Raw genomic sequence first — 23487 nt, 5'->3', positions numbered from 1 at the left:
CCCCCCCCCCCCCTGTTGTCCGTTTGCTCCTCTCTGTAGTGTAAAACGTGGCTTGGCTCGTTTGCTGGAGTTGCCTGCACTCGATGCGATCCCCCCCCCCCCTCCTGCAAGACTTCTGCTTCTTGGTTATGTTGTGATTTACAGTGGCCGTGATCTTGCTGTGACTGATTCTGCTGGCATGTGGCCACCTGGATTACACTCATTTTTGTTGGTGTTCAGTAGGCACTTACTTTGTAGTGAAGGAGAGGGGGTTTAAGAATGGCTATGCTCTTGGACCTTACTGGGGCCAGAGGTTTGACCCTGTCCCTTCCCTTTTAGTCATGCTGTGTGTTCTCTGTGTTCCTGCTGTTAGTCTGTAGCAGGCCACAACTTGAAGGATCAAAGCTTATTTGCCAGGGAGCCTTGAATAGCAGTTGGCAAAGGGCAGGGTCTTTTGGACCTGGCAAAGCTCTGAGGCACCAGGAGAGAGAATGCTTTGTGCCACCTTCAAACTAATGCTCCTGCTTTCTTTGGCAAGCCAGGACTGAATTGGCCCCTGCCACGGGTGAGAACGGAGTGTGCGTGATCATTGGGGCAGATGCGCGGCATGTTCCTCCGATCCCTATGCCCGATCTCCGGGAGAAGACATATAACTCCCGTCATGGGTTAATGGAACACTTCTTTAGATACGTGAAAGCTTATACCCAGAATTAAAACTCTGTTGGTCTTAAAGGTGCTTCTGGACTCAAACTTGGTTCTGTTGCTCAGATCCTTTTTTAAAATGGGAATACCCTTTTGAAGAAAATGTGATTTCCCCTCTTTCGAGTAAACAAGATTGCCCTGTTAATGGCCTTCAAGCAGTTTCCAGCGTCCTCACGGGATTTAACATTTCCTAAACAGAGTTACCCCACTTTAAGCCCATTGACTTCAGTAAGCTTGGAAGACGCAGCTCTGCTTAGGACTGTGCTGTTAACAGTCCTGTTGGATGCAGTAGCTGGTGGGAAGCCCGGCCAAGTTGCAGCTGACATGGCAGTCCCGTAGGGTGTTCAAGGCAAGAAGCATTCAGAGGTGCTTTGCCATTGTCTGTGTTGTGACCCTGGACTTCCTTGGGGGTCTCCCATCCAAGTACTGACCAGGGCAGACCCTGCTTAGCTTCCAAGATCTGTAGAGACTGGGATAGTCCGGACCATCCAGGTCAGAGCCTGATACAGTTAACTTCAGTCTAAACTCAGCTAAGAGCATTGCACTTTATCTATTTATTTGGTAAAACCTTGGTGTCCCACCTTTTCTCGTGGCTCTAGGCGACTGAAAATAATAGTTAAAAAGAGTAAGCATAGGATTGTGGATTTACCTTTAAGATCTTCTCCATGTGGGCATGCAGGTTAGTATCATCCTGGAAGATGAGAACATATTATTTTAGTGTGGACCAATGCTCCCTCTAAGCTGTAGAGTCCTGTGAGCAAAAATTCTGCTTTGTGAGCTACTGGCCTTTAAGTTGTGAGTGAGCTCCCAAATCGACCAACTTCGTGGGGAAGTGGCTCCCTTTTATGGAATTCCTATCTGCCTCTGATCTCCAGCCTTGCAACCCTTCATACTTGGACTTAATAGATTAATAACTATTAATCCACTATAACGTACTCATAGTCTAGTTGTATTTTTACCTGGAGTCATTCAGATTTGTTTATGTAGTTCTTTCTCCAAAAAAGTTAACTCTGTAGGTTTTTACATGACGTTATTCTACTTGTCATATTGCTCACTTGGGTTAATTCTATAGTTGTAAATTTGCTCATCTAGTTCTTTATAATGTTGTTGTTAAATTGCTCTTTACAAAGACACACATGTACTGTTATTGAGATCTGTTTTTTAATATATATATATATATATATATAAAGTTAAAAAAAAAGTTCTGAGTGAGCGATTTGGCTGCTGCATAAATTAGTTTGCTCTGGAGCCATCCTTCCTGAGCTAAGACAAAAATGTGTGAGCTGGAGGCTAAAAATCTGTGAGCTAGCTCACACTAACTCAGCCTAGAGGGAATACTGAATGTGTCTGTAAAGAGGGAGAAGGCTTCAAATTCAGACTGCATTGAAGTTGTCAGGGGAACTCTGCTTGTTTGGGGTTGCTTTTTTAAAGTTTAGGGTTGCTTTTTTTGTTTTAATTTTAAATCGCAGCCTTTCTGTGGTATGCGGAGGGATCCTAGACGAATCTAGTACTACACTGTCATTGCAACCTTTACAAGCCTGTGTGTGTGTGTGTTTGGGTTGCCCAGGTACTTGACTTTAATTGCTTGGTGCAGAAGCAAAGTCAATAAGCTTTGGCCTTTGGTAGGCAGCACGAACACATCCAGGAGGAGAGAAATGTGCTGTTTTGTTGGGTTGTCATGGATTTCCAAGGCAGGGTCTGTTTGATTTTGCTAAGTGGGTCCTAGATCAAGAGTTCTCAGAACACGCTGAGGACCTCTCTGGTGACGATGGGAGCCCTCGAGGACCTCTGGTTGAATATTGTACCGGATGCGTGATGGAAGAAAATAGTTGAGGAGAGGGGTGGTTTGATTTCCTTCCCATAGAAACTCCACAATCAAAGAGCTTTCCTTTTCCCAGTGTGTGCGGAGGAGGGGAAGTGTCCAGAATGAACTGGTAGAGCACGTGGTTTGCGTGCAGAAGGTCTCGGATTAAATTCGTTCAAAGAATCTCAGGTAACCCAGCTTGGAGCGGTCTTTCCTCGTTTCTGTGACAATCTTGGATATGTGTTTATTGTCCCTGTCCTCCCCAAAGATCCTGGAAGATTGGCAGAATGATATATCTTCCTTCTTCCAGTAGACGCTGGTTCTGGAACCATGGATAGTCACCGGATTCTGTATAGTCCCCGGAGTCTACTGTGGTTCGGTATGGATTTAGTGAAATGTACTTGTGATTTTTATACTGTTTCACATAATGGTTTTCTGCAAATATTTTTGCTAATGTCTGTTTTATAAATGCTGGTCCATGGACATAGTAAACAACTGATTGATTGAGAACTTGAAAATAGCAGCTATCAAAGCAGGAGGCATTGGGGTGAATAGACCCAGGGTATGACTTTGGTTAAGGAAAGTTACCTATTGGGTACCTTGCTGTTGTCTTGCATCAATGAGAGAGTTATATATCAATGATGTATATTTCTATATATTTTAAGAAGGTGCTGTGGCTCAGTGGCACGGCATCTGCTTGGCATGCCGAAGGTTTCAGGTTTAATTCCCCAGTATCTCCAGTTAAAAAAAACCTGGCAGTAGGTGATGTGAAAGACCTCTGCCTGAGACCTTGGAAAACTGCTGCCAGTCTGAATAGACAATACTGACTTTGATGGACCAAAGGGCAGATTCAGTATAAGGCAGTTTTGTGTGTGTATCTGTATATCTATACACTTCTCAGGGATGCTCTAGGCTGATCCTGCGTTGAGCAGAGGGTTGGACCAAATGGTCTGTATGGCCCCGTCCGGCTATGTGATTCTGTGGTTCTATAGCTGTATCTATCGTAATATGGGAAGCTCTCTTGTCATTTTCTAGTTTATGTGAGGCACACATTTATTTATTTATTTGTCTGCTGCCCTTCCGTCATCGGCAAATTTAATTTTTCAAGGGTTATCCAAAACACACCCCAAACAGACGCACCCGGGAGGGTTCTGTTTCCTTCCTTTGCTAGTTCAGCATATGTTATTGAACCCTAAGGTGGGTGCAGCCAAGGTCATACCACAGAGGGTAAAAAACATCTGGCATCCTCAGCTTGCCCCACATTTAGTGGTGGTTCGTGCCCACCTTTCACGCTGTGTGCGGGGGAGCCTGTTTTGGCCTCATCTCTAGTAAAGCATCTTCCATCTTCTTCCGTTTCTGCCTCCTCTTTACCCTGCCTAATGGGCGACAAAACAGTCCAGTATGGGTTTAAGAGATTAGTAACGCCATTTTGAGATTGTTTACTAATGTAAGGAATGTTTTTTTAAAATTAATTTTAATTCTGTTTTTTTGCTTGATGTTCTAACTTTTGTTGTACATCGCCCAGAGCTCTGGGTATATAGAGATTGGGCAACTCACGAATTTAAACTATAAATAAATAAATATTGAACAGACAACGTTGCCTTATAGTGACTCTTGGTCAACCAAGATCTGTCTTCTCTACTTTGAGTGGCAGTGACTCTCCAGGGTCTCCGGTGGAGCTCTTTCACATCACCAGCTGCCCAGTCCCTTTAACTGGATATGTCGGTGATAGAGAACTTGGGACCTTCCTCATGCAAAGCAAATGTTTATGCAACTGAGCCATGACCTCTCTCCTCTCGTGCTGGTGGAAATTGCCATCAAGTCACAGTCATTTTATGTTTTAGAGCTGGCCTTCTGCCATACCAGCTCTCAAATGGAGTTAGGCCTGTCACTTAGGAAGGTACTCTGTTATGTACATAGACTGCGGTGTTGACAGCTTCAGCCCAACAGAAATCAGAAAGTCCAGATCTTATTAGCATAGAGCGGGCCATTTCTTGAATGGTACTATTCTGCACCATTCTGTTGTGGGGAATAAGGCACTGTGGTTCTGTGTTCAATGCCTTCTTCCATAAACCTTTGGAACTGACCGCCACTGTATTTTGTCCCATTATCTGTAAATAACACCTCTGGAACTTTGCCAAACTTATTGTTCACAGGTGCAATGTAAGCGTTGAACTTTTCAAAAACTTTTAATCAAGTAGACAAAGACATATCTGGATTTTTGCGTCCATGAAGGTTAGAAAGTATCTGCTCCCACCGGCTTATGGCTACCCCATACGGTTTGCGGGGCGAAAGAAGATCAGAGGTGGTTCGCCATTGCCTGTCTCTGTGACTCTGGACTTCCTTGGTGCTCAGCCCTGCTTAGCTTTTGAGATCCGATGAGATTGGGCTAGTCTAGGCCGTCAGGATCAGGTCTCCGTTCTTGCACCTTTCAGAATTTGTGGTGAAGAGAAACTTTGACCAGGTGTTGGTTCTCCCCTCCCCTATCCACAGCAGGAGGGTGGGAAAGTTCAGAGGCCAGCAGCCAGTGGCTACCAGTTGTTGGAGGAAACAATAATACGGAATCCGGAAGGGGAGTGCTTGCCTTCATGCTCTGCTTGTAGGATTACCGGAAGCCTTTGGCTATCTGTTGCATGAGAACAGGATGCTGGATTAGATGGGTCTTTGGTTTGATCCAGGCCAGGGAGGTCTTTTCTCATGGTCTTAAAGCCTGGAGAAATCCAGTTGTACATACACAGCGAAAGATCCCTGCCTACTCTTTTTGGAAAAAGAAAAAATCTATAGTAGCTCCACGTGGGCCTGTGCTGTTCTTGGCCTGTTAACTTTCTTCCAGCCTTTTTCCCATGCCTGTTTTGCTAGATCAAAGTTTCTGGCTTCCAGACTCAAAGGGAGCGCCTTAGGGCTCACTCATCCAAGCGGCCATCAGTATGTGGGTCACACAGAACTAAGCTGAGTGGCCAGATTTCGAAGGAGGACAATGCCCATGCAAGGAGGTGTAGAAAAGCGAATCTCAACAGGGGGTACAGCTTTTTTCTCTGTGCGGCAGGCTGCACCTGCTGCCTTTCCTTTTTCCAGCACAATTGGAGCAAGACACACTAGAGAGAGGTAGCAGATGGCCTCAGAAGGAGGTCTCTGATTTCAGTGAGCCACCCAAAAAGGGTCCTCAGAGATTTTGCTGGGCCTTAGCAGGAGGTGTATCTGTGCCTCACCTTATTAGCTGGTCCCCAGACAAGTAGGTCTGTTTAGGAAAGTTAAGGAAGCCTCAGGTTTCCAGAGGAGTCATAGGTGTAAATTACGGTTGCCAGGCAGGGGGGCTCAAGGAATTGCCAGAAGCTCTGTGGTAAAACCATAGAGTTTGGGGCAATTCCTTGAGCTACCCTGCCTGGCAACCCTAGTTCACACCTACGGCTCTTCCAGAAACCATAGAGTTTCTGGTGAAACCATAAACTCCTCTGGAAACCATAGAGTTTCTGGGAAGCCAGAGAGTTTCTGGTGATTACTAGAGCTACACTTTGTTAACTATTGCTAAGTACATGAGGCTGCTTTAAAAAATAAAATAATCTGCCACAGCAGGCAGTGAGACCTGGTGGTGGGGAACTCCCCGTCCCCAGTGGGGTCTTGGCAGCTGTGGTGTGAATGCCAGTTTGGTGCGGTGGTTAAGTGCGTGGACTCTCATCTGGGAGAACTGGGTTTGATCCCCCACTCCTCCACTTGCATCTGGCTGGATGGCCTTGGGCAAGCCGTAGCTCTGAGAAGAGCTGTCCTTGAAAAAGAGCAGCTTCTGTCAAGAGCTCCCTCAGCCCCACCTACCTCACAGGGTGCCTGTTGTGGGGAGGGGAAGGGAAAGGAGATTGTAAAGCCGCTCTGAGACTCCTTTGGGTAGTGAAGGGTGGGGTATAAATCCAATCTCTTCTCCTCTTCTTCTTTATATGGGGGAGGATGTTATCCACAGGCTCTGCCTAGTGCCTGTCCTAATGGTATCTGGGGTGTAGACCTGGTCTCATGTTGGGGGGAGGAATCAGGTCAGTTGTGTGACCCATGGTAGTCAACTGCCACAAAAGTGGAATGCTTCCTACTGTGTTACCACTTTTCTCAGCTGTACTCCTGCTCTTTGAGCCATCTGTCCTGCCTCACCTAAGTCAGCCTTTTAGCCTCTCTTGGGCTGGGCGCCTACTGATGACATCACCCTACCTGCATCCAGACTCTCAGTATTCTTAAGTGTGTGGTCTGGGGAGTGTTTCCCTCCTGGAGGGGGCGATGGAGAAAGATTGGCAAAAATCATCCCATTAGAGGGAAATTGGTTATGATAATTGGGTGTGTGAGGGAAGGGCCAAACACCCCTCTGCTGCCCAAAACTCTCCACTGCACATCACACCATTTGCACAGAAGAAGCAACAGCCAGGTTTTCAAAGACATACAGTTTGTCAAAGTTACTAGTCCACAAACGTTTGTAGTAACCAGTCAGCCAGCTCCTACCTTTGTTAGTTATTAGTGGCCTAAAAAAAAAGCCCTAACTCGGATAGCCAAGGCTAGCCTGGTCTTGTCAGATTGGGAAAGTTAAGCAGGGTTGGCCCCGGTCAGTGTTTAGATGGGAAGTCCAGGGTCGCTGCGTGGAGGCAGCCAATGGCAATTTGGCAAACCATCTCTGAACGTCTCTTGCCTTGAAAACTTCATAAGTCAGCTGTGACTTGATGGACCCCCCCCCCCAAAAAAAAAAAGATAAGGGAGCAAATTTTATAAAGCTGTTGTGCTTGGTTGCTGTAGGCGATGGAGCATGTACAAGCCCGATTTATAGTTTTCAGCAGATCAACAAGATGAAGATGGCAGCCAGAATTTAGCTCTGAGCAGCAAGTACAAGAAAGTGGGTCAGTCGGGGAGATGATAGTCTGCCCAACCTGTAGAGGTCTGTCTCTTACAATGTGATGTATATGACAGATGCTATTTGTGTGTTTACTAGCGTTGCTAACCTCCAGGTGGTGTCTGGATTACAACTGGTCTCCAGCCGACAGAGATCAGTTCACCTGGAGAAAATGGCCGCTTTGGAAGATGAACTCTGTGGCATGATATCCCATTGAAGCCCCTCCCCTCCCAAACCCCGCCCTCCTCAGGCTCCACCTCTCATATCTCCAGGAATTTCCCAACCCAGAGCTGACAACCCTAATGCTTACTAAACAGCAGATGTCTCAAGTTCTGCTGTGGCGTGAAAAAGAAGCCTGAAAAGGGCCAATATTAAAAACCTAGGGTATACTTATTATATACAAAATTACATGTATTTATTAGAAAGACAGTTAAAACATATATGTTTTAAACTTTCTAATAAATGCATGTATTTTTGTATACAGAAGAGGAGGCTGGATTTATACCTCACCCTTTGCTATCCGAAGGAGTCTCAAAGCAGTTTATAATCTCCTTTCCCTTCCCCTCCTGACTAAAGACACCCTGTGAGGTAGTTGGGGCTGAGAGAGCTCTTTTGAGGACTGCTCTTGAGAGAACAACTCTGAAAGAACTTCTGACTGCCCCAAGGTCACACCTGCAGCTGCATGTGGAGGCGTGGGGAATCAAACCTGGTTCTCCCAGATTAGAATCCGGGCTCTTAACCACTACATCAAATTGTATAATAAGCATACACTAGATATTTAATATTGGCCCATTATCAGGCTTCTTTCTTACCCTTGTGGTTCTTGATTCCATGTATTGGGTCAAGTTTATTTTCCCGTCCCTGTGTCTTGCTGTTATTGTTTGGGAACGTTAGCTGATATGGCCCAGAAGGACTTTGGGTTTTTCTACTGTGGGGTCCCATGCTTGATCTCTAGGAAACTTTAATCCCTGTTCTGGTTTGGCCTGAAACAGCTGAATGGTAGACAGGAGATGCTGCTGTGCAGATGTGTCCAAAATGCATAAACAAGGCTTTGTGCATATGAGGAGTCCATACTATTTGATCTGTGTGCTGCTGATGATGAGTTTAAGTGTTGGAGAAGCTGGGGAATTCTATTGTCATAGTGATTCCTTCAGGAAAATGTGTCAGAAGTTCCCAGCCCTGTGTTGTGTCTGCAATTGCCTTGCGGGACTTAGCACTGGAAGGGGTTTTTGTATCCTGGTTGGTAATTGCAAGGAGTCTGTTCGGTGTCAGAGGAGACCTCAGAGGGTCAGGGAGTTTAGCACGCAGCAGGATGTTGCCAGAGCAGTTTCCTAAGTCCCATGTAAGCATTGCTGAGCTCAGGCAAAAAACGGTGAAAACTCTGCTCACGTTCCCCTTTTGTAATCATTTTTTTATTCAGCGCTGATATTAATAGCCAGGGGATGTGTAGGTTGTGTACTTTGCAAGGGTGAGGAATCTGGTATGCAGTGTGGGGGGGGGAAGCTCTGCTTTCATCATGGGTACATCACAAAGCGTTTGCAAATATCCCAGCAATGTTTACTGAAATCTCAAAGCGAGAAGAGGGTAGGGCAAAGCTTCCTGGTTGGGCACTCTGTGACCTTTCCGATTCTTTTTATATAGCTATGAGTTTTCTCCCATTTCATCTAGCACTCGTTGCGTGGTGGCACAGTGTTCCCTCTAAGCTGAGTTAGTGTGAGCTAGCTCACAGATTTTTAGCCTCTGGCTCGCACATTTTTGTCTTAGCTCAGGAAGGATGGCTCCAGAGCACACTAATTTATGCAGTAGCCAAGTCACTTGCACACAACTTTAATGCCAAATAGCTCTCAAAGTAGAATTTTTACTTTCGGATTGTCAAAAGCTATTTCTCTTTCCAATGCATCTCGTCTTACCGAGAGAATGGTAGCCAGGCTTCTCCAGATAAAGCAAGGATCCTCAGCCTTTTAAAGCTTGTGGGCACCTTTGGAATTTTGACACAGTGTGGTGGGTGTGCAGCCACTCAATGGTTGCCACAGAATAGCTGCTGGAGGAGGTGGATAGGGTTGCCAGCCCCCAGTTTGCAGCCCCACCCCCAAACAGGAATGTCATTGGACGACATCCAAGATGCAGTGACATCACCTGGAAGTGACATTGCATTGGGGACATCGGGGATAAAGGGGAAAAAAACCATAGAGTTTTGTCCAAAAACTAGAGTGTCACTCCCAGTGTCCCTGACACAATGACATCACTTCCGGGTGATGTCATCGTGGTGCACGCGCTTTGTGTGCGCTCCAGAAGATCCCGGACTGGCGCCTGGATCTCCCCGCCAGCAGCCAGGTAGGACCTGGCAGCCCTCGAGGTGTGGAATAAGCCACTAGGTGGTTATCTTTGGTCCCACAGTGAAAATCCTGCTGAGGTGGTTGCTGTTGCCATATCAAGTTAGAAAAAAAAAATCTGCACAGCCAATCAAAGCACCAGTGGCCAATCAGAAGCCTTGCTGGCCAGAAGTCCTGCCTGGTCCTGCCCCATTTCTATAAACAGTTGGCGGCTTCCGGGAAAGGTATCGACTGGCACCATTGTGCCCACCAGCATCACGTTGGGGAACCCTGGCCTAAAAGGTCAGCCGCTGAGCCATTTGCTGCCTGTTCCTATAAGACTTGTAGGCTGTGTTAGCCCAGCTAGCCGAGGGGGGAGGGCGCCATGAGGAATCGAATGGCTGAATGTCCCCCCCCCCCCGAGAAAAAAAAGACCCGATGGGGGCAGGAGAAGAAGGATTCTAGCAGCTCTGATACGCTAGTTTTCCAGTGCCGTTCGCATGAGAAAATGGTTTCGTTCTTTCACAGCAAAGCGGCCGGTCGCATGATTCCCCCCTCCCCCATGCCTGCGATCTGAGGTGGAAGACATTTTCCGCTTCATCTTCTTTTTCTGTGTGAACCATCCTGTTTCTGTGTCCCTCGTACTCCCCCCCCCCACATTGCATTACAACTGCCTTGCAGATACGACTCCACAAAGGTTACTCATCTGCAACCCTCTTCCCCACCCCCACCCCCAGGCCTTACTCACAGTTGCCAGTGAGGCACAGCTGCATCTGGGGCAAGGCAGTGGGGGGGAATCCATTGACATCCAGTTTACAAAAATGTTGCAAACTGCTCACCTGGAATTTTATTTTATTTACTTGTACTCCCACCTTTCTTCCCGATGGGGACCCAAAGCAGCTTACCTCATTCTCCTCTCCTTCATCCTCACGACAACTTTGTGAGGTAGGTTCAGTGTTCCCTCTAAGCTGAGTTAGTGTGAGCTGGCTCACAGTTTTTTAGCCTCCGGCTCACACGTTCTTGTATTAGCTCAGGAAGGATGGCTCCAGAGCAAACTAATTTGTGCAGTCGCCTAATCACTCACTCACAACTTTAATGGCAGTAGCTCACAAAGTGGAATTTTTGCTCACAAGATTGCACAGTTTAGAGGGAGCGTAGGCTGTATATGTGCGGCTGGCCCAAGGTCAGGAGAGAAGAGGGACAAGGTGCAAGGCTGAGGAGCTTTATTAGATCTTCTAGATCCCTACGCATTTCACAATATGCTTCATCAGGGGATCTGACACAAAGTCAAATATACAATCATAGATTCAATAACAATGTGCATAAAGGTAAAGGTTCCCTTGCGCGAAAGCCAGTCGAATCTGACTCTAGGGTTGTGGTGCTCATCTCCGTTTCAAAGCTGAAGAGCCAGCACTGTCCAAAGACATTTCCGTGGTCATGTGGCCGGCATGACTAAACACTAAGGCGCACGGAACGCTGTTACCTTCCCACCGAAGTGGTACCTATTTATCTACTTGCAATTTCTTGCTTTCGAACTGCTAGGTTGGCAGGAGCTGGAACTAGAGACCGGAGCTCACTCCATCATGTGGCACACTCGGCTCTCGAACTGCTGAACTACCGACCTTCCACAGCCTGCAGTTCAGTGTCTTAACCACTTGAGCCACCGCAGCTCCTAACAATGTGCATACAAAATAAAAATTTAAAATAGCAATTAAAATTACTTGTAAAATGAGTTGAAACACAGTCTGAGCGTGGTATAGGTTTGCCTTACGTGTTCTCTAGTGTGATACAAGGATTACACAGTTCATAACCAAAAATCTTTTAATCCTAAGAGGTCACCCAGTGAGTTTCTGGGGCATGCGTGGGGATTCCATCCTGGGTCTTCCAAATATCACATTGGAAGTGATTCTTAACTCTTACTAGGCAAGTGAGGAAATGGTTACAAACATGCCTGCATTACTCCGGTTGCTTTCACACGCACTAAATAACGCACTTTCAACCCACTTTCAATGCACTTTGCAACTGCATTTTAGTGTGTGAAATGGAAAAATCCACTTGCTAATGGTCGTCGAAGTGGGTTGAAACTGCATTATGCAGCATGTGTGAAAGCACCCATTTGACAGACATTTAGGCTAGATGAACACAATGTGGTTTTAAAGCCTAGCTCTGGACTTGTCTTTTGCTGAAGGCAGTGGCAGCCTGCCCCCCCCCCCCATTTACATCCCATCTCTTGCAAGGCATCCTTTTCCTGTCCCAACATGTGCCAGGAACCCATGGGAATCCTTGGAGACTGCTCATGGATTCTGTGATAACTTGATGAGTAACAGCTGGCCAGTTGCCGGAGAGAGAGCGCCTGTCCAGAATGATCAGTTTCCCACCAGTGACATGACAATACAACCGAAAAATGGATGTGTTTTGAGCTTTGTGGTCTTGTGTCAGGTTTGAGCGGACTGGCCATGAAAGTCATCAGGAAACCTCCCAGTGGAGTCAGAGGGCCACCTCTCTATCCAGGCAGCTGTTCTGCTGCATTGACATGGGAAGGTGTTGGCCTGTCGATACCATCAGGACTGGGGGGCCTCAGTTCAAAAAGGATGTGGAGCGAGTGCAGTCTTTCCCCAATCTCTTTTACAATTGTTCCCCCTTTCCCCCAAACCTCTTTGACAGAGAAACTGTTCCCTCAGCGTTCTGCTTTCCAAAGAACTTGCTGCTGTCTTTCTAGCGCGTCCTGCCAAGGGTTAACCTGCTACTGGTCTGCGCCGCCCCTCCAAGGTGTTTGAGAATTTTCCAAGAGCCATTAGCAGCCGGGCATCTGGGTTCCAGCAGCTATTTATAGCCGGAGCGCCACCTGAGTGTGCCAGCTGCCTTTTCGCCGGGGCTGGATCTGAATGCTCTTCGGAGAGCATAACAAACAACGGTGACTCAAAACATTAAAAACAAAACCCCAGCATGACAGTTCCCACCAGACTGGTGTGCTAGGTTAATTTAAAAAAAAATGGAAGAACCTAATTTTGAGGAGGCTGCTATCACGGGGATCTAGAGAGGCTGATCGCTCCATGTTTCCAGGGCTTTCTGCTCCCCCCCCCCAGGGTGTGGGGTGCAGAATGCTTATTTAAAAATAGCTTGAAATATTTTCACCTCCTGGCAGCCAGCTTCAAGTTTTGCCTCCAGGCTAGGAAAACAACCCAGGTCCGATTTTTTCATTCAAGCAACCTGTTGGTTCCCTAGAAATAAGCATAAATTAGTGTCCTGAAACTTTTAAGTATGCTTGGAGGGGGGGCAGAAGGTTGAGACGTTCCTAGGGGAATGTCTGTTGCAGCAAGAGAGCCCGAGTAAGGCTAGATATGTCAGTGATGTGACCCAGTACTGGCCATGGAAGGACCACTGAGAAAGCCAGGTGGGCAGCGGGAGAGGTTTCTGAAATGCCTGGGAAAGACGGTGAGCGGAACTCACCCTGTGACCAGTGTTCCCTCTAAGCTGAGTTAGTGTGAGCCAGCTCACAGTTTTTTAGCCTCTGGCTCACACATTTTTGTCTTAGCTGAGGAAGGAGGGCTCCAGAGCAAACTAATTTATGCCGTAGCCAAATCGCTCGTTCACAACTTTAATGCCAGGAGCTCACAAAGTAGAATTTTTGCTCACAAGACTCTACAGCTTAGAGGGAACATTGCCTGTGACTGCATTTTTCAGCCAGCATGGTGTAGAGTTTAAGAGCAGCAGAGTCTAATCTGCAGAACTGGGTTTGGTTCCCCACTCCTCCTCCTCCTCATGAAGCCTGCTGGGTGACCTTGGGCCAGTCACAGTTCTCTCAGGACTCAGCCCCACCTACCTCACAGGGTGCCTGTTGTGGGGAGAGGAAGGGAAGGCAATTTTAATCAGCTCTGAGACTCTCCTTAGGGTAGAGAAAAGCGAGGACTAAAAACCAACTCTTCCCAGAAGTGGCCTACTTTGGTTCACAACGGGAAGGGGGTAGCTGTGAGGAAATTACTGGGGTTTTTTCATGGCAGGGGGAAGCATAGACTGGGAGTGGATTTAACCCCCCCCCCCAAGAAATCCATGCAGTGCTGTGAACCATCACATACACCCTTTGCTTTAGTGGAAATTGGCAGCATTCTGGTTCTGACCCCATTTGGGGTGTGTGTGAAGGTTGGGTGTGGCTCTGGTTTAGCGTGTGTGAAGGTTTGCCTCCCTATATCTCACCTCAACCTTCCTTGCAGGGTCATTGTTCCAGTTTGGTGTAATGGTTAAGAGCGCAGATGCTAATCTGGGAGAACCGGGTTTGATTCCCCACTCCTCCATGTGCAGCTGCTGGTGTGACCTTGGGTCAGTCACAAGTTCTCTCAGAGCTGTTCTCTCAAGAGCAGTCCTCGAAAGAGCTCTCTCAGTTCCACCTACCTCACAGGGTGTCTTGTTGCAGGGAGGGGGAAGGGGAAGGAGATTGTAAGCCACTCTGAGACTCCTTTGGGTAGTGAAGGGTGGGGTATAAATCCAATATCTTCTTCTTCTTCATTGTGATGAAGAGGGCTCATCTTCCCAGGTGGTGCCTTGGGCTCTTTGCAGGCAGGGCAAGAGAGAGACTGCAATAGCAACTCAAGGGCTGGATCCAGAGAGCTTAGGAGCAAGGACTGTGGAGCATGCATTCTCTTTCTCCCAGCAGTTCTGTCTGACCCTTGGAATGTTTATTCCTGGAGTCCCAGGACCCATGTGGACTAGGGGGCAAAAAATCACCATTTCCTTCCACTGATGGAGTTGCATTGACAGCAGAAGTAGAAAGGGCCATTTCATCCCTTTTCTTCTCCCTACTGCAGTCTTCCAACCTCAGGAGCAAACGTTCCAGGGCTCTGAAGGGATAGCTATGGGAAGGGCAACACAGGAAAGATCCACGGCCATCAGTACCTTTCTGCTGATGGATCACTGGACCCAACTTGAAGTTGACTTGCTTCAGTAACCGCAAGTCCTGATCGAGTGAGGCCTATTTGTACGGAGCTTTGGTGCATATATGGATTTCTCCGTTTCTGTCAGTGGAGGGAGGTAACTTCTCTCTTCCATCTCAGTGGGTTGATCGTACATGTGCAGAACTGCTTTCCTCCGTTAGAATAAATGGGAAGGATGATCAGGTGGGAGCCCTGTGCATGCATTGGAGCATGCATGGAGCATTGGATGGGGAGGTTCTAACTCTGTAGCATCCCCACTGCCAGTTCACCGTATTGCCAATTCAGCTGTCAAGGAAATGTGCCATCCTGCACTGTGGGAATCAGTTTTTGAAAAAGTTCTCATGAGCATACCCTAAAGAAGCACTGGCTCAACCATTCACAGCATTATGGTTGCATTCCCCCCCTTTCCTCTCTTGTCCTGTATATGCGCCTCCCTCCACGATCTCTGTTTCTCTAGCCAGTTTGCAATGATGTTTGAATTGGGAAACTATAATTATGGGTGTGGTTTGCAAGCCGCAGTTTTAAATAATGGTTTGGGGGCATGGCACTCACAATAGTGTACTGATCTGGAGGTCGCCGCAAACTACAGCTGAGAAGCGGGGTAAGGATCCGTGTGTCAGAGGGGAGGGAGCCTGGGAGGCCGTAGCATGGTTTTGAGCCCCCAGACCATTTTAACCATCAGGTTCTAATTTCTGATTCCAGTCACTATCTGAGGTTAGAAATGTATCCCATGTAATGCACTCATATTCCTCCCTTCCCCCAAAGAGCCCAGCGTAACGTCCGTCTGCTCCTTTCCTTCCTTTTGCTCTCACAACAGCCCTGTGGGGTAGGTTAGGCTGAGAGAGAGAGAGAGTGACTGGTCCAAGGTCGCCTAGCGAGCTTCCATGGAAGCTGTGGGAGGGGGATTATATGTAATGTAAGATTTTGAGGGCCGAAGTCCAGTTTCTCAGCTGTACAGAGTACGCTCTAGTCCTTGTAAGTTTATGCCATAATGCATTAGTTAGTCTTTAAGATGCCGTGAGAATTCTTTTGCTGTACAAGTTACGCTGTAGACCATGAACGTTTGCACTGTGTTAACATTTGTTAGTTTTGAAGCTGCTATGAGGATTCTTTTTGCGTGCAACAGGCTAACGGGGCTACCCCTCTGGAATTTATCTTCTTTAAATGGCTTGTTCAATTATTTCCACCCCCCACCTATTCCATATGAGTGCGACAGCTGCCTTCTGGAAAACCTTGTGGTGGTGACGGGGGATAATCTGTAGATTGTGGTGACATCTTCTCTCCCCCCCCCCATTTTTCTAATTTCTGAGTGAGTGTCAGAAAGAAGAGATTCCTCCAGTTGTCTTGGGAGAGAAACCATTCCTTTCCCCCCTTCAGGCTTTCATCTCTTTTTCCAATTCAGGAGCTCATCAGCTTTTTAGTGGCTCACAGCCAAGGAAGTAGGTGAGGAATGAGCCTTCCTTCGAGGGGAAGGGGAAGAGTGTGTGTCCTTGTCGAACTAGACGTGTCTGCACAGGATGCAAAGGCAGCCTTCCTTCTGTCAGCATTTGCAAATGGGGATGAATTTAATAGAGATTAAACCCCTTTCTGAGACTCGTCTAATCCTCCCTGAGAGAGTTTACAAAGGAGAACCCAGGGTTGCCACACTGGCAGGATAGTCACATGCAAGAGGTGGCTTTGCCAGTCCCAGGTGTTTGCTGGGCGGAACTTGAGGCTGGGTTGACGCCTTCAGAGGCTGAGGTTCAGCTTGGGTCATGACCTAAATGGTGGGTCTTTCCCTGCTGGTAAAAAAACAGAATAATGAAGAATTGTGCAATTCACCAAATTGTGCCTTTCCGGACCTGGGTGGCCCAGTCTAGCCCAATCTCATCAGATCTTGGAAGCTAAGTAGCGTCATCCCTGGCTAGGATTGCCAGGTCTAGGTTGGGAAATACCTGGAGATTTTGGGGGTGGAGCCTGGGGAGGGCGGGGTTTGGGGAGGGTGGGATTTCAGTTGGGTATGATGCCATAGAGTCTACTTTCCAAAGCAGCCATTTTCTCCAGGAATAGAATAGAATAGAATAGAATAGAATAGAATAGAATAGAATAGAATAGAATAGAATGTTAGAATTGGAAGGGACCTTGCAGGTCACCTAGTCCAACCCCCTGAACTCTGCAGGAGCATAGCCGAAAGATAGCCCTACATACCTACAACATACCCGAAAGATGGTCGTCCAGCCTCCGCTTGAAAACATCCAGCGAAGGAGCATCCACCACCTCCCGAGGCAGACTGTTCCACTGCCCAACCACTCTTACAGAGGAGAATTGATCTGTCACCTGGAGATCAGTTTTAACCCCAGGAGATCTCCAGACTCCACCTGGAGGTTGGCAACCCTAGATCCGGTAGTATTTGGCTGGCAGACCACCAAGGAATACCAGGGGTGTGACATGGAGGCAGGCAGTGGCCGGCCACCTCTGAACTGTCTCTTGCCTTGAAAACCCTACAGGGGTTGCCTTAAGTCAGCTGTGACTTGACAACAACAACAACAAAGGGCCCAAGTGCCATTTTGGGGGGTGGGGAGCGGAAAGTTGCATACCTACAACATGCGACCCTATCCTAGACATGCAAACTTATGAGTAATAAAAGGCAGTTGTCAGGGATGCTCTAGGCTGATCCTGCATTGAGCAGGAGATTGGACTAGAAGGCCTGTAGGACCCCTTCCAACTCCGTGATTCGAGGATTCTTAGTTTCTGTCTTCAGTTACCTTTTCTACATGTCTGAAATTATACCATGGCCCACCATGCCCCAAAACATGACCTTCCCCCCCTGACCTTTGATATTTTTAATATCCAGCCATGGCAAGACTCCTACACAGCTTGGCCCACTATTTGTACCAGTTTTTAGTTGGTCGTTCTGATGTTTATCCTGTTGAACTGTTGCATTAAACAAAATTGTGCAGACCCCAACGGGCTGCAAAAATGTTACAAAAAAAACAATGAGCTTCAAAAAAAAGGTTTTTTTGGCTGTTACATTGCAAAACCGTGAGTGATTCCTCCCTCGCCCTTCTCCTTCAGTGGGGGGAAATCATCCAGGAACTGGTTAGGTCACGCCTCTGCTAGCTCGATAGGCTATGCAAATTTCTTTTGTTGCATGGCTCCTATTGGAGTGGCCTAGGCTGACCTCTCCAGTTCCTGCATAGCCCTGTGCTCGGTAGGACTACTGGAGCTCCCGTTCCAAGCCAGCCTACCTAGGGCAACTTAGTTCTAGACTGCCTTACAAAAAAATATAGAACTGAATAGCCCACAGAAGCAGATCCATTTATTTTGCAGCTTCGCACTCGCTAGACAAAATGGCATACGTGGCTTAACCATTCTTGCCCCATCATGAACACAGGAAGCTGCTTTATACTGAATCAGAACCTTGGTCCATCAAAGGCAGCCTTGTCTGCTCAGACTGGCAGTAGTTCTCCAGGATCTTGGGTAGAGAAAGGTCTTTCACATCGCCTACTGCCTGGTCCCTTTAATTGGAGGTGCCAGGGGTTGAACCTGGGACCTCTTGCACACGAAGCAGAGGCTCTTCCACTGAGCCACAGCCCCTCCCCTTGTAGAACATGGGCAGTTTTGGAAGAGTGCTACCCTTCTGCAACTTCCTTCATCTTCTGTTGCAGATGCTGGCAGGGTGCAGAAAATCCGTAGGGCTACACGCACGTCACTAGGAACACTGCAGTTTGGTCATTTTAGGAAATCTCATTGAATAAGTTAAGGTGGAGGAGTTCACTCTTTTCCAAAAGCAGACTTACAGTGCAGTCCGATGCAGGGTCACTGCAGTCTAGACTTACAGAAATCAGTAGGTTTAAGCTGCCCTTACCTGGAACGCACAGGAACGGAGTTCCGGCTGGCTTCAGAGTTGGCCACGCCCAGTACAACCAAAATCTCTGCGTGTGTGGCTACAGAGGGAAGGCCTGGAGAGTGACCCCCCCTGGCAACTCCAAGGGAGGCTGGCTCCTGAGTTGGCCACACCCAGCAGGAACTCATTAGCATAATAGGCCACACCCAAAAGCAGAAACTCATTAGAATTGGCTACATTAGGGGTGCATGGCCTAACATGCAAAGGAGTTCCTGCTACAAAAAAAGCCCTGGGTTTTGACAACAAGGTAAACAGAATAAGAAGCAAAAGGTGGGTGTGGCTGGATGACCACACTTCTGGTAACATGGGGGTGCGGCCTAACATGCTAATAGGCTGTGCTGACAAGGGTGTGGCCTAATATGCTAACAAGTTGGGTGTGGCCTATTATGCTATTGAGTTCCTGCTGGGCTTTTTCTACAAAAAAAGCCCTGCTGATCAGTATTTGGAAGGGAGACCACCAAGGAATAGCAAGGTCGTGACGTGGAGGCGGGCAATGGCAAGACCACCTCCAAAAGTCTCTTGCCCTGAAAACCCTACGGGGGGTTTGCCATAAATCAGCTGGGACTCGACAGTAACTTTCCACAGGTCTAGACTGTATTACGTTTGCACAGGATTGCACAAATCTGTCTGCAGATTGTATTCTTCCACCTTCCGCGTCTGGAATCCTCGCTTTCACTTTGTGTCCGACGTCAGAGGCAAGTTCCCAGTTGGGAGTGCTAATCCCAAAGTAAAGTAAAAGTAAAGGTTCCCTTGCTCGAAACCCGGTCGAATCAGACTCTAGCCCTTACCTGGATAGCCCTGATCAGTATTTGGAAGGGAGACCTCCAAGGAATAGCAAGGTCGTGACGTGGAGGCGGGCAATGGCAAGACCACCTCCAAAAGTCTCTTGCCCTGAAAACCCTACGGGGGTTGCCATAAATCAGCTGGGACTCGAAAGTAACTTTCCACAGGTCTAGACTGGATTAAGTTTACACAGGATTGCACAAATCTGTCGGCAAATTGTATTCTTCCACCTTCTGCATCTGGAAACCTCACTTTCACTTTGCGACCGACGTCAGAGGCAAGTTCGCAGCTGGGAGTGCTAATCCCAAAGTAAAAGGTAAAGGTAAACACCAAGGCGCACGGAACGCTGTTACCTTCCCACCGAAGTGGTACCTATTTCTCTACTTGCAATTTCTTGCTTTTGAACTGCTAGGTTGGCAGGAGCTGGAACTAGAGACGGGAGCTCACTCCGTCATGCGGCACACTCGGGTCTCGAACTGCTGAACTACTGACCTTCCACAGCCTGCAGTTCAGCGTCTTAACCACTTGAGCCACTGCCCTTTTCTGCACTTTTTCCAAAGCTATAATATCCTTTTTAAGGTGTGGTGACCAGAACTGCACACAGTATTCCAAATGAGGTTGCACCATTGATTTATAGGGGCATTATGATATTGGCTGATCTGTTTTCAGTACCCTTCCTAATAATCCCCAGCATAGCATTGGCCTTTTTTATTGCAGTCACACACTGTCTCGACATTTTCAGTGAGTTATCTACTACAACTCCAAGATCTCTCTCTTGATCAGTCTCTGCCAGTTCAGACCCCATCAACATGTATTTATATTTAGGATTTTTGGCTCCAGTGTGCATCACCTTGCACTTGGCTACATTGAACCCCATTTGCCATGTTGACGCCCACTTGCCCATCCTTGACCGATCCCTTTGGAGTGCCTCACAATCCTTCCTCTTCTTCGATGGGAAATTGGAGGAAGGCGCCTTAGATTAGCTTCAAACTGGAGTCAAAACGACAGGTGGGGCGTAAATATAATAAGTGGGAAAAAATCAAGGTTACTCAGCGGAGTGGTAGGCTTAGGGGTAGGACCCACCCCAATTACTTCTCCCAGCCTTTAAATGAAACCAACCCAGCCACTAAATGCCTTATTCAAATGCAGACGGTGGCAAGCCGCCCACCTGTAATACTACGCTCAGATGTTGGCAAATCTGTGCATAGTGCTCCAGCGCTGGCAACGGATGAGGATACAGGCAATGCAAGTATCTGCTGTTAAATCGCAAGCAGTCCTGTATTCTGTGGGAGATAATAACTCACAGACTGCCCCCCCCCCCATTCCCCACTTGGCTGATTCTTAAACTGCCATCTGCAGAAAGATGGATGCTGACGGGAGGAGGGGGGGGTGAACATCTGCTCAGGAGGGAAACCCTGCTGTTTTGAGCAGTGCTCCCTTCTATTCTTGTTAATGCTACTGCTAAATGAGTGTTAAACGACAACAGCATGGAAGGCCTTGCGATAGGGATGCCAGCCTCCAGGTGGGACCTGGGGATCCCCCGGAATCACAGCTCATCTCCAGACTACAGAGATCGGTTCCCCTGGAGAAAATGGATGCTTCGAATGGTGGACTATATGGCACTGTACCCCACTGAGGTCCATGTCCTCCCCAGGCTCCATCCCCAATCTCCAGGAGTTTCCCAACTTGAAGATGGCAACCCTACTCCTCCATCTGTGGTCAAGGGGGGGACTTGACAACCAATGCTCCCTCTAAGCTGTGGAGTCTCGTGAGCAAAAATTCTACTTAGTGAGCTATTGGCATTAAAGTTGTGAATGAGCGTTTTGGCTACTGCATAAATTAGTTTGCTCTGGAGCCATCCTTCCTGGAGGCTAAAAAACTGTGAGCTAGCTCACACTAATTCAGCTTAGAGGGAACACGCCTGACAACCCTACCTTGCCAGACAGTCTTAGGATCTAATGACTATATTACACATAATGCCATACAACAGTAATAACAGAGACTGAAAATCTTTCCCAGAGTCCTGTTATGAGAATATTGAACGTGGGGAGGTTCCTCTTACCCAGCACAAACCACTGGTCTCTCGACTTGGTGCTCTTATGCTCCTGCAGAGTGCAGGGGGTTGGACTAGATGACCTGCAGGGTCCCTTCCAACTCTTAACATCTCCCTGTTAAACTTGATCACACATATTGTAAGCCACGGTTCAATTACACTGAGCTCCGTGATCCAGGAATGTGTTATGCATACCAGCCAGCAGAATGCTAACAAAATGCTATCTTCTCCCCGAGTCAGCTGGGTGCAAACAAAATGCCATCTTCACCCTGAGTCAATGGGGTGCAAAATCACTCTCCACAGATAGCTCTATGTGGTGTGGATCTCAGATATGTGAGCACCAGGGAGGCGACCATATGCACCCAAAGAGAGGTGGATTAAAAAGAAACAGATGATTTCTTCTGTGTTGTCCCGAGTAGAGCTAAATCCGCTGAAATCGGTGGGCTTAAAAGGATGCAGGTTTGCTTGGGACCACAATGTTAGCACTGGGAATAATTTATTTGCAGCCCGTGATAGCCTGCTGTCCTGGGCAAGGCAAAAAGAGATGCTGAGCAGACGGGGAGGATTTAAATAAAAGAGCCATGTCAAAAGGAAGAGAGGCGGCGGCTTGGGAATGGAAGAGCAAGGGGAAGGTAGAGTGGAGCATGCAAAGCAAAGGTGTGTTTCGTGGTACCATTATTTGGAATTCTGTCACTCGGGTTGCAAAGGAAAATCCTTGTTTTCCCAAAGCAGGGCCTGGGTAAGTCCCCAATCCCACTGCGTTTGCACTTGCGTTCAAGCAGGCTGCCAGCGAGTTCCTCTGCCAAGACAACATCACAGTAGCCTGGCCGTAGCTCACCCCGCTCTCTTGACGTCCTCCTGTCGTGCGGAGTGGTTGGGGCTTGCTCGCCCCTCTCGGCTTTGTCCTGGGTTCTTGCACGAGGGGGGAAAGCGTGTTCTGATGCCCAGCCAGTTCATTTGGGACAGTCGGGGAGTACAGAAAGACGGTCTGTTTCTTGAACAGCCGTACCAGGACTAATGGGCTGAAGTTCCTGGAAGATTGACTTCTATTGGACACACTTGGTGACGGTGGGAACAATTCAACAATGGAACCAGTTGTCCCGCGGAGGGGTGCCCTCTCCCTCATTGGAGATCTTCAGACAGAGGCTAGGCAGTCGTCTGTCAGGAACGCTTTAGCTTTAGATTTCCTGCCCTCAGTGGGAATTGGATTAGACCAGGGGTCCCAAATGTGGTGCTTGTGGGCGCCATGGTGCCTGCCAGCACCTTTACTGGTGCCCGCCAGGTATTTTTAGAATGTGGGTGGGGCAAGGTAGGGCTTTTGCCCAGCAAGGGTTCATATTGGCCGCTGGAGATTTTATTGGCTGTGCAGGTTACTGAAAACACTGCTTTGGCGGCAGCTGCCCGCCCAGCACAACGGTGACTGACGGTAAGCCACGGCAGCCATTTTGTGTCTGGCTCCCCCTCTTGTGGCAGCCATTTTGTGGCTGTGCCCACAATGCTGTCTCAACATTCCAACAGTCCCCATAAGCTGAAAAAGGTTTGGGATGCCTGGACTACACAGTCAGACCGCTTCGAGGATGGCACAGAAACAACGGCCCTTTCCCACTATATTCCACAAACGTGGAGGGCTTCCAGATGGAGAATTTCATGCACATCGATTCATTGCGGCCTGCAAAACCATGTGAGGAATGTGCTGATCCCTATGCTGCCGGTTCGTGCTGCAGATGGGCCACAGTCCAGGTGGTTTGTGAAACCGTATCTCCCCTTTGCAGCCAGTTTCTTGGTGGGCTGGCCTCTCTGGGCCTGTGGTTTAGGCAGGGCTCTGGTTTTGTATTCCAAGAAGATGCCATAGAACAGAGATCTCCAACCTTTTTGGACCCGCGGGCACTTTTCAGAGGTCTGACACAGGGTGGTAGGCACAAGCACAAAATGGCTGCCATGGAAGGCGGCACCAACCACAACAAGGCCACCATGTGAGGCAGAGCCACACATGCGTGTGCATGCACACTTGTGCTCATACATACATATGTATATACAAAGGAAGCCCAAGTGAAGGGAATGGGAGTAGTAGTTTTAAAGAACATACTGGGAAAGAAGAAGAAAAAGAGGAGGAGGAGATTGGATTTATACCCTGCCCTTCACTACCGGAAGGAGTCTGAGCGGCTTACAATCTCCTTCCCCT

At 47.9% G+C, this 23487-nt stretch overlaps 1 protein-coding gene and 1 non-coding gene across 2 annotated transcripts in view; one reads left to right on the top strand and one right to left on the bottom strand.

The window, feature by feature from the left end:
* HDAC7 (histone deacetylase 7) overlaps positions 1 to 23487 on the top strand; it is a 318340-nt gene that overhangs the window by 125116 nt on the left and 169737 nt on the right. The window lies entirely within an intron of this gene.
* Positions 18088 to 18159, bottom strand: TRNAT-CGU. Its single transcript has one exon. It is a non-coding gene; the product is annotated as a tRNA-Thr (tRNA).

This window comes from Gekko japonicus, unplaced genomic scaffold, assembly GCF_001447785.1.
Source record: "Gekko japonicus isolate JY-2015 unplaced genomic scaffold, Gekko_japonicus_V1.1 scaffold996, whole genome shotgun sequence".
In the NCBI taxonomy this organism is placed as follows: domain Eukaryota; kingdom Metazoa; phylum Chordata; class Lepidosauria; order Squamata; family Gekkonidae; genus Gekko; species Gekko japonicus.
Note: the sequence above shows the minus strand (reverse complement) of the source record. Positions and strands in the feature narration are given on the sequence as shown.